Source organism: Trachinotus anak, unplaced genomic scaffold (genome assembly GCF_046630095.1).
Source record: "Trachinotus anak isolate AG129_WGS33_773 ecotype Australia unplaced genomic scaffold, CSIRO_AGI_Tana_v1 ptg000016l, whole genome shotgun sequence".
Classification (NCBI taxonomy): Eukaryota; Metazoa; Chordata; class Actinopteri; order Carangiformes; family Carangidae; genus Trachinotus; species Trachinotus anak.
This window is the reverse complement of record NW_027273867.1, coordinates 24,551,230-24,567,213: the sequence shown is the minus strand read 5'-3', so window position 1 is coordinate 24,567,213 and position 15,984 is coordinate 24,551,230. Positions and strand designations below refer to the sequence as shown.

The 15,984-nt window shown below is 38.4% G+C and overlaps 1 protein-coding gene across 3 annotated transcripts in view; it reads left to right on the top strand.

The window, feature by feature from the left end:
• The window catches only part of enpp2l (ectonucleotide pyrophosphatase/phosphodiesterase 2-like), a 45,428-nt gene that overhangs the window by 20,179 nt on the left and 9,265 nt on the right, over window positions 1–15,984 (top strand). The window lies entirely within an intron of this gene.

The window sequence follows — 15,984 nt, the reverse complement described above, 5'->3', positions numbered from 1 at the left end:
AACAAGAAAATAATCTGCACATTAAAGTTTTGCTGTTGCTGCATAGCCAGCATTAGCATCAACAGCTGTTTACTTACCAGCCTTTCCAAGTGGTTCAGCCAATAATACGCCCTCTGAGCAGCCTCTTCTTCAGGGCAGCTTGGATGCTACAGTGACTTGATATTGGAAAGTGAGGAAACGGTCCAATTGTAGTTAGCAACTGTGAATCTCTGAACTCTGCTGTTTTGAGTCGTTTCTTTCAGTTCACAGATTCAAAGTTATTCATTATTCCCTTTCCGGTTTGTACCATAGTTATCTTTAGTCTGCTGTTAAGATATGGTAGGTTAAAGAATGTTGAGTTGGACCAGCTTGTACATTGAAGGAACTATTTTTATGTTTTGCTGTTGCTACACTGCTAACATTAGCATTAACAGCTGTTCACTTACAAGTCTTGACAAGAGCTTCAGTCTCTGTTCCATTTACAATACAAGAGATTATAAGACGTCCTCTGAGCAGCTACAATAGAGCTCCACCACAACGACTACAAGAGTAAAATGTTGTTTACACAATTATATAATAATAATCTAATTCTATAATATAAAATATTTCACTGAATTGAGTAGTTTTACATTTGATTCTTTAAGTAAATTTTTTTCTACAAATACTTACATACTTTTACTTACTGCAGGGCTGTAAGGTGAGCAGTAGTGGAGTATTTCTATAGTGTGCTATTGGCACTTTTACTTTTACTATGAGCGCTCTCTCCACCAGTGATGTCAGCCACTATTAAACTCTGACCTGGCTGACATCCTGGATTTCTCAGTGGGATATTCTTAGTGACATAGGAACAGTAAGAAAACCTTCATAAAAATGGATGGAGGTCATAGTTTGAATCATTGTTATGCCGGCCAGCGGAAAATTTTCACTCACTAGTCATTTTTCAGGCTGCAGTTTGTTTGCATTTTTCAGTGAGGAAATTTCTGGTGCTTAAATATTTCATTTCTTTCACATTTCATTTTCTCTGTGGGGGACACAAGGCCATTGACATGTTGAGAGAGACCTAATTGGGGCCATGTAATTTTACTGAAGAGACAAAAGAAACAAACACATGACTAAAATAAGTGAAACCAAGATGACGTTAAGGCTTCCCATCTGTATATTGACATTTCAAGGACAGTAGAGACTCTTTTAATAATTTGTGGAACTTTTTCTATTATGTTAGTGTTTATGACTGATGCTGACAAGTTACATGCTACTTAAGTCATTTAAAATAGCAGAAACATGACTGTTGATCACAGATGATGACTGTAATTGCAGTGAGTCATTAGCTGTAGCTTTCCTACATGTCTCAGAAACTTTGAAAATCTGTGTTTGCTTAGAGTTGTATTAAACTCTCACCTACCATGACCCACAGACTGAAACCTCAATAATGAAGAGAGAGTTGAATTCTGACAGGTTAACAAGGAAAAGTTCATCCTCAGTAACTGAGACTGCACAGACAAGACACTACAGGAAAAAACTGCTCAATTAATGTTTAATGATTTGCTGCAAGTCTAATGTTCTCAATACATCTTATATCTTTATAGGCAGTGAAACTTGTTGTTTGCCAACTGGTTTGTTTAGATGAAAGAAGGATGAAAGCTGAAAGTAAAACAATGAAGTCAGAGAATATGTAAGCTTGTTCAAATAAAATAAAATAAAATAAATTTCTTGATTTAAAATAGCTGTAACAATAAGGACTTAAACTGAAGTCGATTTCTATAAACTTTCAAATGCCTGCGCTCTATGTGGATACCTTAAATATAAACTTTAACAAATGCAGACCTGATAAACATGCAGAGTTTACAAAATATGACACCTTCACCAAAACAATAAACTATAGAAGTAAGTATATAAGATAGAAGATATACACTATGTACATGTTACTGATTTACACAGATAAATGGCAGCAATGAAAAAAGTTACTTTCCCTCAAATTCCCTGCAATACTTAAAGGGCACACTAGATGGCATTAAATGCGTCAGTGTGTCACATTCTCCCAATTACAGTTGGGTTCTTTTGGTTGAGGTTAGAGGGAAGGCACCAGGTCCTACAGCCCTTTGTGGGTTGACCTGAGTGGCTTCCCTTCTTTTATTTATTATTATTTTGTTCTTTTTTGTGTTGTTGATTATGGCACATGTACAGACAAATAAACAAGCCGACAATATAAAGTTATAATTACACCATGAACAAGGGAATAAAATTAGGTCATAGTGATGTTAGGTAATAGTTAATATTGTCTAAGACACACAGGTTAGACAGGTACCATAGGACATACAAAAAATAAAAAGGTAGCGCTGGACTCGACTCGACTAGACCTTTATCAGAATATGAAACAACATGATCTTTAATTACGGTAGGCCGTAAGTATATAAGATGACCAGTGCATTACCACCACATTTCAGCAGTATATAAAATCTGTGAGAGGCCGCTGAGTGTGCTGAGAGTCCATGTCGTTTGAAATACACAGCATGTGTTGATTTTTGTTCTCGTGGTCTCTCTTACCCCTGTTCGTCCCTCACTAATTTCTTTGTCTTTCATTTTAGAGCTCATACTTAAGCATGTTTATCTCCTGTTAGGCTGGAGATAATTGCAACCAGAATGTGATTATGAACAGGCATGTGACCCAACAAACTGACGAATGGAAATTTGCATGAACGTAGTTTCAGAGAACAATTAAGAAATGGGTTTATAATTTATCTTTATCACTGATTGTTTACAGACATTTAATTCAGCTCTGATGAAAACACGTAGCTCTACTCTGAACGTCTGCTGTTTACAGAAAGTTAAACCTTTAGTCTTTTCTCAGGGGCCTCCAAGGGGCTCTGCAAGTGGCACGGCTGCACTACGGTGATAAACATACTCTTCATGTGTATATAGACAGTGCAACTATGTAGAGAGTACAGATTAAACTGTACCTAAGGCAGAACTAGTACATTTAGCAAACAGGAAAGCTTTCAGAGTGGAAATGTCACGATAGGATGAGTTATTTAAACTTAAACAGCCACCACACTCATGCTTGTCTGCTTTAGTCATTTATATCTTTGCTTGCAATGTAAGTCCTCCGACCTGAATGACCATATCAGTTGTTTGTCCTAACCCTCTAACCTGACGGATAGGACTGTTTCCCGAAATAGTGCCCCTACGGTGGCAGTTAATAAACGTGTGGTTAAGCTTATGAAACACTGATGTTTTTATTAGGTTTAGGGAAAGATTATGTTGTCTCTTCAACAATGACTATTTGTTTCACAAGGAACGTTTCACAAGGATTTCCTCCCTTGCTTCTTACTTTAAACACATCACTGACCTTTATTCAACAAATGTTAAGAGAAAGTTCTTCACAGACTTGTATGTATGGATTGAGATGTTTACTGTTTAAGTTTTACAGATGAAAACTCATTTATAATAATATGTGAATAGGCTGTTGCCTGTCACCAGCAGTCACATTTGGTGCTATATTGAGTATTTGTTGCAGCAGAAATGTAATATTAAATTAATATTCAGTTAAGTTGTATCAGGCTTTTGGAGACTGTACTCTGCAGGGGATGAACGTGCAAACTGTGCAACAATGGCCATGTTTGACCTTCTATCTTCATTCACCATGTTGCTCCCACTGCACTATAGACATGTGCATGTGGCATGGGTGATGCTACCCAAAGAGTGGGCTGCAGACGCTGAACATTTATGTTTACCACATTGTTGTCAGGTTGAGTCATGAGGTTCTGGTCCTCGTGACAGGACGATCTGTAGGCAACAACAGTGTGATTAAAATAAAAGGGGAAGAGAATCCAGTTCCACTAAGGTCAGAAACCTGTGGATGTTTCATAACAAATCTGCAGATACAGACAAATGAGTCTAGTGACTGGGCTGTTCTGTTTACTTCTCCAGAGCGCTGAAGGCAGATTCTGAAACCAGTGCTTCATTTGAGAGGACTTTGACCTTAATTGATTTTGGAGGATGTATCAGATGTTTTCTGATACATTTAACATCCTCTGAGTCATATCAAGGAGCTGGCCATATTTCTGGACTGGTCAGCACCATACAGACTGAACTGACGCAGTAACAGTCACATTATTATATATATTATAATCCCTAATTACTGCCGTGTTTCCTTGCTCTGTACAGATACTGCTTTCATCCTTTGAAACAAATGTTTGTCTGATGGGGATAAAGAGCCTGAGCTGCAGACTCTGCTGGGCCAAGTATAGAGATGATGAAAGTTGTCTTCATTCTGCTGCAAACATGTTTCCACTTTAAATATAAATGCAGTCTGCGTGCTGCTGTTGGAATCACTCTGGAGATTTAAGACCTAGCTTGGCTTGTGCTTAGTGTCCTGCAATAAACTTAATATTTGTAGAAATGCAAGACTCTTCTACATGGGTCATCTCTCTTCTTTCCTTCTTGCACAGCTACCGTACTTGCATACATCAAAGTTGCAGTGACTGAGGCCAATGCAACCATTTTCTCAAACCGAATTCTGGTGAAGATTGAACTAACTGAACCGATGAGCTAAAAATTGACAATTATTTCTTATGAGATGGATTATGCTACAAGTAGAGACTGCAGTGTTTGCATTTTCACCACTTGACAGAATTCTATGTTGTAATCCTCTGAAAAGGCCATGATTAGGGAACTAAATTACGAGATTTCAATGTAAACTGCTAAAGATTTTGTCATTGCCTTCTGAATTTACCCACATGAGCATTTTCGGGTGGGGCCATTATTTGCAGGATGAAATCTTTTGGCAGTGCCTACTAGAAAAGCATGACTGTTGACAAAATAGTTCATATTACTGTTTTTTGATCTGCCAAACTTTATTACCTCTGCCAATGAGGTAATGTTTGTCTGTTTGTTTGTTTGGATTATGCAAAAAGTACTGAACCAATTTGCACTAAACCTGGAGGGAAGGGTAATGAGCCAGGGAAACGGCCATTAAATTTTGGTGCAGATAGGGTAAAAAGGGGCAACTCTAGGACAATTTGATCATTCTCCTTAACATTGTGTGATAGGAAATAATGTTTGGATCTTGGAGTAAAAAATTTATGGTGTTGAGATCTGTGACTTTGTACAATTTGGTGCAGGTCCAGAAAAGAATCTGGATCTGACAGAAATATGTAGAATTGTTTGACCTTGGTGGAGAAATACACTGTACTGAGTGCCATTCTTTTTTAAGTTTGATTAGGTGTAGGCTATTAAAACTAGATTTAGCCTTTACCAGCTAGGTTAGTAAAGGTTAGGAAACCGTTGTAGTCATGGTTGAAAGAAAATAATGTTGAGTGTTGGGGAACAGTCATAGTTGGATGTTTTGTATGCCCAACAATGGCTGTGGTGGAACATGGTGAGCCTTACACTATAAAGTGAAAAACTGTAAAGTGTTGTCTATGGTGTACAGTTCACCTTTGTTGTTTTATACTAGTAAAGACATAATTCATTCCCCAGGTCCTGACCATAACCTTAACCTGTCCTGCAATGTCAACTAAATGGTGTTTATGTGTGTGGGTTTGTATTTAAACGAGAAGTGAGGACATTTTCTTCATTGTAAGGTCCTCAACACTTTAAAGGGCTGTTTGAAAGTTAGGACTTGTTTTTAAGGTTAGAATTGGTTTAAACCAGGTCTTGGGGAAGGGTTGGGGTAGGCAGTTAGTTGAAATGGAAATTTCCAGGAAGAATACTTGATGATCGTATTACTGACTGTTTTTGTTGTATCTCAGTTTAGTCTGCACAGATGTCCAGGCACACAGAATAATAGAGCATCAGTTGATGCAAACCAGGGGCCACAAAACCACTAACTAAATTGACTCTTCTCTGACATTTGGCCAACAATGTGGGAGCTCTGTGAGGTCACAGAATACCTTAGTAAAGCCCCCCTACCAACCCCTAACCCCTGCAGCTGCCACAACTTCTGAATAAAAGAGGAGCAGCAGACAATCCATTGAATACTGGTTTTAAGGAAAGAACAGTGAGTTATCCACTAATAAAACCCAAAAGCCTCTGTGACTGACCTCTGACCTCCCGGTGAGCAACCCCTGTCTCCTAGAAATTCTGTTTATATTTAACTAATTTGCATCAGCACATTCGTTTTGAAGGAAATGTAATGATGACTGTCTCATGTTTTCCATTTCCAAAATGAGGAAATGGTTTCATGCTTATATTTAAGCAGCAAATAATTACATAGAATTTCAAGGAAATTGTGTGTTAAAGCTCAAAGTAGGTCTTAGAGACACAGTTAGAAGTTTGAAGTGGCTCACATTTACTGAAAGCTTGGAGGGCAAAAGCAAGCAAGGGGTAAATGGTGAGGGGCGAGGTCCACAGGCAGCAGGTAGGAACGCAGACAAACAGACGAAAAGGGGATTTAACAAAGGCATGGAAAAGAAATGCTGTGGAACGAATGTCTGTGGGAATCATGAACAGTGGGATAACTCCAGGGCAGATAGGAGTGGCAGAATCTAGAGTAACAGGAGAGCTAGTAAATGGAAATAACAGGCATCTGATGGATTAAATGAGAATGAGCAGACACTGTGAAATGGTTCGCTGGAGCGATGCGTCTTGACTGGTGTACAACCGTGATTTGTGTGCTGCAGACATCGTGCTCTAGTCTAGACAAGAAGTGAAAGCTGCCCTCAGTAATTGTGAGGTGTAGGAAGAAGCAGGTGGTCTCTGAGATTCTCTGACTTTAAATGTGGAAAATTACAGATGTCCCACAAAACTAAATCTGTCTGGAAAGGTCTTTAATTTGTGATATGTGGACTGAATGCCAGTGCTAATTACAAACTGTACATTGGTCCTCTGATATTACATTACAGTTTCTTACTTATTTTGGTCTTTGGAGTGCATGGTTTTGATAATTTGCAGGTGAAAATATGTCTAGACATCGAGGTTAAAAAAAAGAAACTCAAGATTACAGCATTTCTGTGTTTGTATTTCACTGCGTCGTCAGGATTTGCTGTGAAATGCTGGAAACAAAAGTTTTATGTAACTGTGTTGTTCTCTGAGTCGTTAACCTTCTATTTTACTCTTGTCCTAAAGAACTAGTTTAATATTTGGGTAAATGTGCCACTCACATCTGTGTGCTAAACAGTGGAGCTGGGGTGGAAAGCGAGTAGCCTAGCTTAGCATGAAAACTGAAAGCTGGGGGAGCAGCTAACCTGAAAATCAAAAACTGGTTCCAGCTGGTAACCCCCAGGAAAACCACAGCCTGTTGTTGTATTTTAGTTTTTGCATGTAAACTGAATGCAGGAGAAAGTACAAAGAAAACTTGTGAGTAACAGGTCATTTTAATTCCTTGTAAAATCACAAATTGTTTCTGTATTTTGTTTTCTGTATAGGTTTAGAATTAGCTTTAGAAGGGTGCATGATTTTAACTCTAACCCTAACCCTATCTTAACATGAGTTAGCTAGGTTCAAGCCAGAGTTAAAAATACAGCTACCACCATCTCCTAAAGCGCACTAATTAACTCGGTCTACCTTCTTTATTACATATGTACACAACCAACACCCCAAAACAGCAATCTCTGGTTTTATGTGGAATTATGTCCTGTTAGCTCTTCACACTAGACCTAGCCAAGCTAGCAGTTTCCCCCTGCTTCCAGTCTTTATGCTAAGCTAATCGCCTCCTGACTCCACGCTCCATTTCACACTCTGTACAAAAGTGAATAAATTACCAAAATGTCAAACTAGACAGAAGTGGAATCTTCAACTTACAGCAACATTTCTTGAATTTCAAACTGAGAAGTTTTCCTCCTAAATAAAAAACAGAAAGCTGTGGTATCTTTGTTAACTTTTGAACTTTTATCTGCCTGAATGCAGCTGACTGCTCTCATTATTTATGCTAGCTTCCCCGTCTCCATTGTCAGGAAAAAAAGGAGCTGAGGGGAATCTCCTCTCTGTTGCCAAAACATAACTGCTGCAACTAGGCATGTATTACGTGAACAGGGGACTGCAAACTGGACTCTCAGTCACATGTTCTCTCGCCCATATAGAAAGGGTAAGAGTCAGTTTCATACCCTAATATGCTCGGGGGGTTTTTCCTGTGTCATTTAGCATCTGGCTTGCATAACTACAGTTTAGTAAGAAGCACATACTTCCTAAACTGCAGCTAAACTGGAGGTATGTTGACATTTCTATATAACTTCTTCCCCACACAAGTGATTCAGAGGAACTCTGCATGATATATTGGGTACATTCATCTTCTTCTGGTAAATAATAATAAGAGGTTTCAGCCTTCAGGTTTATAATTTTTTGGTTTCAGTAATCACATCACTAAGTGCCGAACTTCCGAAATAAAAGTGGAACAATATAACATGAGTTTTATTTTTGAATACAACAAAAATAAAGTGTATTTTGCTGTTTAAATTGTATCCACTGTGACTTTTACAAATCTCAGTGTCACTAGAGGTCACTGTAGGTTCAACTAGTTTCACTGACGTTTACGGTCATATAGTTGGTATGAAGACAGAAAAGGTGTCATATCTGTTTTAAATTCATTTTTGAGCTCCAAAGGCAGGGTTACATACTAAAGAGGTCAATATTAATTAATGCAGCAGCAGCACAGTACCTGCAGACAATATAACTTAAGTAAAATAAATGTTATTCAATTCGCTTTGAGTATGAAAAGTAAAAGTACTCACATAGCAGAAACAATGCTCCTGTGAGTGTAACATGATTATATAGCTTATTATATTAGTGGTTCATTATTATGGATGCATTAATGTGTACATTAATTACAATACTTGAAGTGGTTTGGAAGATGGTCGGCTGAAAACTTTAAGTTGAAACCAGTTTTCTTGTTGAGTTTCAGAGAATACTGAACCTGTGGGATAAAGACACTGATTTCATCATACATTCATTGCGGCCGAGCACAGCACTGATATACATTTACTTTAGGGGTACCCTGCCACCTCTACATAAACTTGTAGACTTGTGCGTCATGCCTCGTGAACCAGTTATAGCTGAGTTCAGCTACATTAGTTTGTTTTATTTTATGAACTCATTCTTGTTCATTTCAGTGTTTTCAGTCCTTAAATCTGTTCTACTGAAGGTAACTGAACCATGGACAGTATCATCATGTGGGGGAGGGAGACAGACACTTTTCATTGTTATAATAATAGGCAAGAAAAACCAGACCAGGTAGTGAGAACTCTGAGTCTGTTTCTTGATACCTACTCTGTTTGGGTGTTGGTGCAATGACACTAAAGGGGGGCCCTTAATGTCAAGCCCTCATGAATAATGGCTGATAGTAGCAGGGGGTGTGGGAGGTATTGATTCCTGCCAGGTAACATGACACTGCCGGAGCACTGAGAATCAATGATGTGTCTTTATCAGATCAACACGTACTGTTATTACAAAAGCTGCAGCAGACAGATGACTGACAAAACTTCATTCAAATGAATGATGCATGTTGAAGGGGGATGTGAACACACCACACAAACACACTATCTACTACTTTAAGATTAGAAATCCTATGATATAAAGTGTGAGTCTTTCTTTCTAGTGGAGCTCTGACTTCTTTTAGGAGAGCTGAGCCCCCTTTCACTCCGCTGTACTTCAGTTTCACTTCCACTCATTTGCTACCTTTGACTGGACTTGAACACTCTGTTAGTGTGTTGGCTTGACAAGCAGCAAATCTCTACATTGTTAGCAGCTGGAACCACAGATTTTTTATTTTGGCTTCGAAAAATATACCTAAGCACTGATTAATTTTATTATTAATCAGCTTATTTCTTCCTATTTCACCTTATTCATTATTCTCACGTAGTGGATCAGTGACCCTGTTAACACCTGCCATTAAAATGTGTCTCAAGTGACGACTTGTGATCAGATCTCACTTCCTTGCTCGATATAAACACTTACGTTCTGTCTGTGACAGACGTGTCCATTGTCTGGAGCTCATTGTGTCCAGTTATGTTGGAGGTTTCTTTGTGTTTGAAGGAAGTTTTTCCTCCCCACTGTCGCCAAGTGCTTTCTGTTTGTGGGAACTATGCAGTTTCTCCCTATTATAATGCAAGGTTCTGAAATAATGTGTTATGTGAGGTCACATTGACCTTTAACCTTTGACCACCATATTCTAATCAAATCATCTTTGAGCTGTCATGGAGGCGTGGACATGGAGGATCCAGCTAGCTCTGCTGCTACAGTTGTTTCAAACAGCCATATGGGAGAGAGGAGCGACACTAAAACGTTTTAATATGGAGATAAAGGCACACAGTCTCAGTCAGTGGACACTCAGTTGTGTACATGAAAAATAACAGTTGAGTCAAGAATGAAAAAAGAGCAAGAACAAAAAAAACAGCTGACTCCTTTTCATCCCTGCACAGCCGATCTGACCTATCATGAGTCAGATTGTAGGTTTCGGAAACAGTTGGACATGGCACCCCCTAAACCTACACTGGAAAGGTGTGGATGTAGAAGGGAGTTTCCAAAGCTGTATGACACTTCTGTAGAAGCTGGTCCCTTCATAATAACACATAGTATAAGGAAGGAAACAGTTAAAGAACTGTCCTGAGGAAGTGAGAGAGATGTCACTGAAGAGCAATTAGTTGACGTCTTTTTCTTCTTTAGGATCAAAAGTCATATTCATCAATAAATGAGCTTTAATAATAATAATGATGAGAAAGTGTTTAAAACAACATACACCACTGGGAAATACTGGTGATTTCATGTCCTGTTCTTCTGAACTGGAGGCTGTCTGTTGGTTTCGGTTATGTCTGGAAAGTTGACGTGCTCCATCAGCTGCTGCCAGGAAACTGGCAGGATGGAGGTTCTGGGAAGCTGTCAGATCCATTTGAGGGATGGGTGGATTAAACAACTGATTTCCTTCCCGACAGCTCTCACTGCACAATGTGAAATCGGTTTTAATGTGCTGTGCAGGGATTCACTGTTAACAAACTCTGCTTTTAAAAAGGCTCTATGACTTCACTGTCAAGAGGCCTAATTGTATTAATGGAAGAAGAGGACCTGGTAATGCAAGAATGAGGTCTCCCACCAGCATAAAACAATACTTCAGTCTGCCAGGAATAAACTATTCATGATGAAAACATGATGTGATAAAGTTAGAAAGTGTAGAAAAGTGAACAGTTTGGTTCTCAGAGAGAAGCTTTTTGAATCAGAATCTGTTTTATGCTGAGTAGCTTTTCACATACATGGAATTTGTTTTGGTGTTTCGGTGCATAACAGTAAACAAGGTGAGAACAAGCAAGTACTGCAGGTCCGTATCACTTAGATACAGACAGAAGAGTTTCACAATAAAATTAAGACAAAATAAAATATTTACAATAAAGATGTGAAGGTTATTATAGAAATATAAATATTTACAATATGAATATGTACATGTGTTGTAGGCGAACTGACCCTTTAAAGACAGAGGTGGTCTTTTTATTCTAATTTTACACACCGCAGAACTTTTGCAATTACATGACGAGATGTAAAATGATTTCATATTCATTGCTCCTATATTTTGAAGGTAGATACACTCCAGATACACTAGCAGGTCTGCTGAGGTCTGTGCTACGAAGCAGGTTCAACATGCCCAGTATATCTTTTCATGATCTGGCATAACTGAACCCAACATTGACCTTCCTGGATGACCTGTACTACAAAGCTGGTTATCAGCAGGCTCAGTTTGCAATTATAAGCGACATTGTCAGAATCATGAATAAAGTATTAAATGATACCCGCAGGTGAGTTCAGTTACAGGAACATCTAAAAGTGATATTGAACAAGGTGAAATGTAAACAATATGATCACATGACTGGAAAAAAATAAAACATTGGAACATAATTTCCAATTATTAAAGGCTAAGATATACTCTAAATTAGTGCATGAATTATTAATAAGTTTCTTAGTTAATATTTTTCTCTTTTGTCTGATGATGAACAGACTATTATAAACGTGATGCAGATAAAAGAGGAGAGAAGTAGCTGATGTCTGATTAAGTCCGTCTGACTGAAATGTTCATTTAAAATCACAGAAAACATTGAACAGTTCTAATAAAAGACATCAGAGGCTTTAGTTCTCGTCACGAGTCCCCTGATGTTATTCTGAGCTGCACTGATGGAACAAGAGCGTAAAAGCATCATCATCGTCAATAAAGAATATTTGTTCCGTTCCAGTGAAGCTATAATAGGCCAAACTATAATGTCTTTTTTGATTTGTTTATCCATGTGAACACATGTAAAGACTTGAAGAGCAAAACGATTCCACTGATATAAAAACTCTTTTTTTGTTCCCGTCAGGATCCTGTGGGAATGATGACTCAGGTTTTCCAGTGATTTGACTGGTCAGTAGTTGGGCTGTTCAGCAGTTCTGAGCAGGTTAAAAAGTTTAGCATCAGTAACCATGATGATTTACTCCGGTAAGAAGTGAACTACCATCTTAGGGCTAGAAACCCAGGGTTAAACCTGAAGTTACTTCGCGAATCTCAAATCCTGCTCCATAGTACAGGCCTCTGGTAACAAACCAGAGCAACAAAAACACAAAGCAAAGAGGATGTCAAATCAAAGAGTGATCTAAAACGGACTCCTGTCGTGAAATATAAACAGACTTGGCACTTGTCTGCAGCTTCTGTTTAAAATAACACACTTGAATGTATGAGTTTTCCATTGTGTGGTGTGAGCAAGGCTGTGAGTGACACCCTGAAATAATCATCCCTCTTAGATCTGAAGGAATGAAACAACATGCAATTACATGTTACGTGTTTCTCTCTTTCTGGAATACAATCGTTTTACTCCCCGTCAAGTGACAAAATGTCAACACAGAGTCTGTGGGGGTTCATAACCTTAATACAGTGTGTATAATAATATGGCAGCTAGGATTAAAATGTGTGAGGCCTTGTACATTAGAAAAAAATGTGAAAAGTAGAAAGTTAACTGTCAATTCCACTGACTGACAGTTGGCAATAAATGTGGTCAAGTGCCAACTAAGGCAGTTAAAGGGGAACTCTTTTATGTGATAAATGTAATCACTTGAGTGAGTCAAAAAATCTTTGTGAACATGATAACTCGAGAAATTCATAATCAAAACATCACACTTAAACCACGGGGACTCATATGGAACGATCTGATTAAATTCCGGAGCACCTCGCTGCATAAATCTGCTTATTTATGAGGGAACAATGGTTTATTTTTAAACTTGAGTTAGCATCCTTGACCCTGTTGATGAGAAATATCTTTATTCAGGGGATAAAATGCAGCACAGATACATCCTGCAGGACACAGATTGATAAAAACCACCACAGCTTCGCCTGAAACTGTAAATTCAAGCTGAACTAAACAGTCCAGACAACACGAAACCACACTGTCATTTGTGTTTCCCCACACCATAGGCATAGGTGAATCCTCATTATGTGTTTGGATGTGTGTATTGTGTGTGTAACCACCTGTAAAAACAACTGCATCAGGTCGAAGGTGTTCCGTTTGTGATGGCATGCAGATATGATGTGACAGTCTCATATGTATACAGTGAGGAGGTGTTGAATTGCATTTGTGAGAACATTTGCAAAAACAGCTTTTGTTTGAGGATCTTTGACGACACATTTTGTTATCATGAAATCAAAGGTGAAATGGTATTACAAAATCCAACAAAAACAAAACCAAGACCAAACAAACAAAAAAGGTCATGGAACTTTCCTGTCACGTAGCAAATTAACTGAAATACAACACAGTACAATTCTAGGAATATTTAGAATTACAGTAAAATTACGCTAAAATACTGTTAGCTGTCTGTTAAAAGACAAAAACTGTCACTGTCTGGAACCTGGATGCGTCATTTTGGAAAAGCTGGAACCTCTTTGGTTTTGATTGATAAATAAAACAATTGTTTCTGCACAGAATATTACAGACTTCAGCTTTAGGTCACAACAAGATGCGTGGTTATTAGCTAGACAAACTGGGTGGCCAGGAACTGTCAGTCCACCACTTTGATTCCCTGACTTTTCATCTTGTCACCAGGTTGGCAATAGATTATATCTTTATTGAAATATCACAGCAGCATCTGGATAGTGGTGGTTTAAACGTTAGCATGCTAAAACTCTGAGCTAAGGTGTTTTTAGACAGAGCATGACACATATTTTTTGCCTCGTTATACTTGCCAACTGTACAGATGTCAGCTGTAAATGCAGATCTCACCCTTTGTTTAAGCACTCTTTGACTCAGCTTTGTCTTGTAGAAGCCCTGGAAGGCTTTGACGTAACTGTTGACATAGTGGAAGATTTGTGCGTGTCTATTGCATTACATCACTTGACTGATCTCACGACCCCGCTTTGTTCTTTCAAGACAAACTCTCTTATCCTACGCCTGGAAAAACAGGATAAGTGCTGTCTGTGGGTGGACAAGCAACATTTCATTATTTCCATTCCTGAACAGCAGAAAACACACACACACACACACACACAAAAAAAAAAAGTAGTGCGGAGTTCAGATTTTGCATCAGGATATGCTGACAGAGGATACTTACTGTGGAGGATGATGCTTCAATCAAGCCTTTTAAAGCTCCATCCAGTCTAAAGGTAGATGTCCATGTGTTTGTGATTATAAAGCAGGTCTAGGTTCTATATTAATACTGTGAAAGTATCAAAGCCTCAGTCCACAGAGAAATGCACACAGCCTGTATTCAGAAACTGAACCTTGAAACCAGCCGTCAGGACTTCTGGAACTTTGTGATGTCACAACAAAGCAGTCACCACCCTCAGCCATGCACTAAGTCCCGCCCACCTGGACCCACCATCCAAGCTTGCAGGATTTGGTTTCTGTGAGTGAAATCTGCTATATTTTTATTGGATCACTCAGAAAACACTCAGCCAATCAGAAGAGAGACTCAGACCCCCTTTTTGGTTCTTAAAACCACAAATACATCTTCTTGTGGATATCAAAACTTCAAATAAAATAATGAACATTTAATTTAAATCCGTATTCACAATTACTTACAGACTTTATTGGCTACACTCTATATTACAGCTTAAAACTTAAAATGTCGTTATTTTTGCGTTAACTATAATTATTGTGATGAAGTCAGTAGAGAAGCAAAAGCTTTTAACTGCATGTTTACTTATTGTATCATTAATGAAATATACTATCTATAGCACTGAGCATCTAAGATACATAATTGACATTAAATTGCAACTTTTTAAAGGGGAAAATTATACAACCAATTGTTGTTTATCAGGTACACCAAGCTAAAGCTAATGCAGTCTAATACATCAAAAGATCAGTTACGGGGTGAGTCAGTAGCTGAGTGGTTAGGGCGTACACCACATGAGTGCAAATGCTCTTCGCAGGCAAGTTGCTGGTTTGACTCCTGACCAGCCTGACTCTTGTTTGGATGTTATCGCCCCTCTCTCTGCCCCTTTTCCGTCACTCTCTACTGTTCTATCTCATAAAGGCACAAATACCCCAAAAAATATTTTGGATGGATAGTTTGAGATGATGCTCAATTGTATTTTGGGTGTTTCTATTATTTTGTCCACCCCATTTATGCAATAACAGAAACAGAGTTTATCAGCACCACACACACACTACATCTCTCAAAACAACCCTGTCTCCTAGAAAGCAAGTTTCAGTACAACAAAAATCCCCAACAAAAAGGTGTAGCTAAGAAACTGCCAGATGGGTGTGGACAGTACTGATCTGATCCGATCCAAATGGTGCTTTATAAATTAATAATTGTTATGTGAGCCAATACTATAAATCATTGTTGGCAGATGAAAAATAATACTTTGTGATGTTGTTAAAGGAGCAGTTAAATTCTGATGTTGATCTTACATAAGAGTCTCACTGGAGACAGCAACATATCTGAGTGGGTGTGTGTAAGAACTGCTTTGAGTTTTCCATTTCCCTGTGATCTCCTGGTTGGTGAAAATAAGGACTTCACAGTCATAAGCAGTACATTAGTTATCGTTATAGTAATAGTTATTATTATGGATTCACTCACAGAGAGCAGTCTTTAGCTGTCTTTTGCTCTTTTCAAGAGATGTTG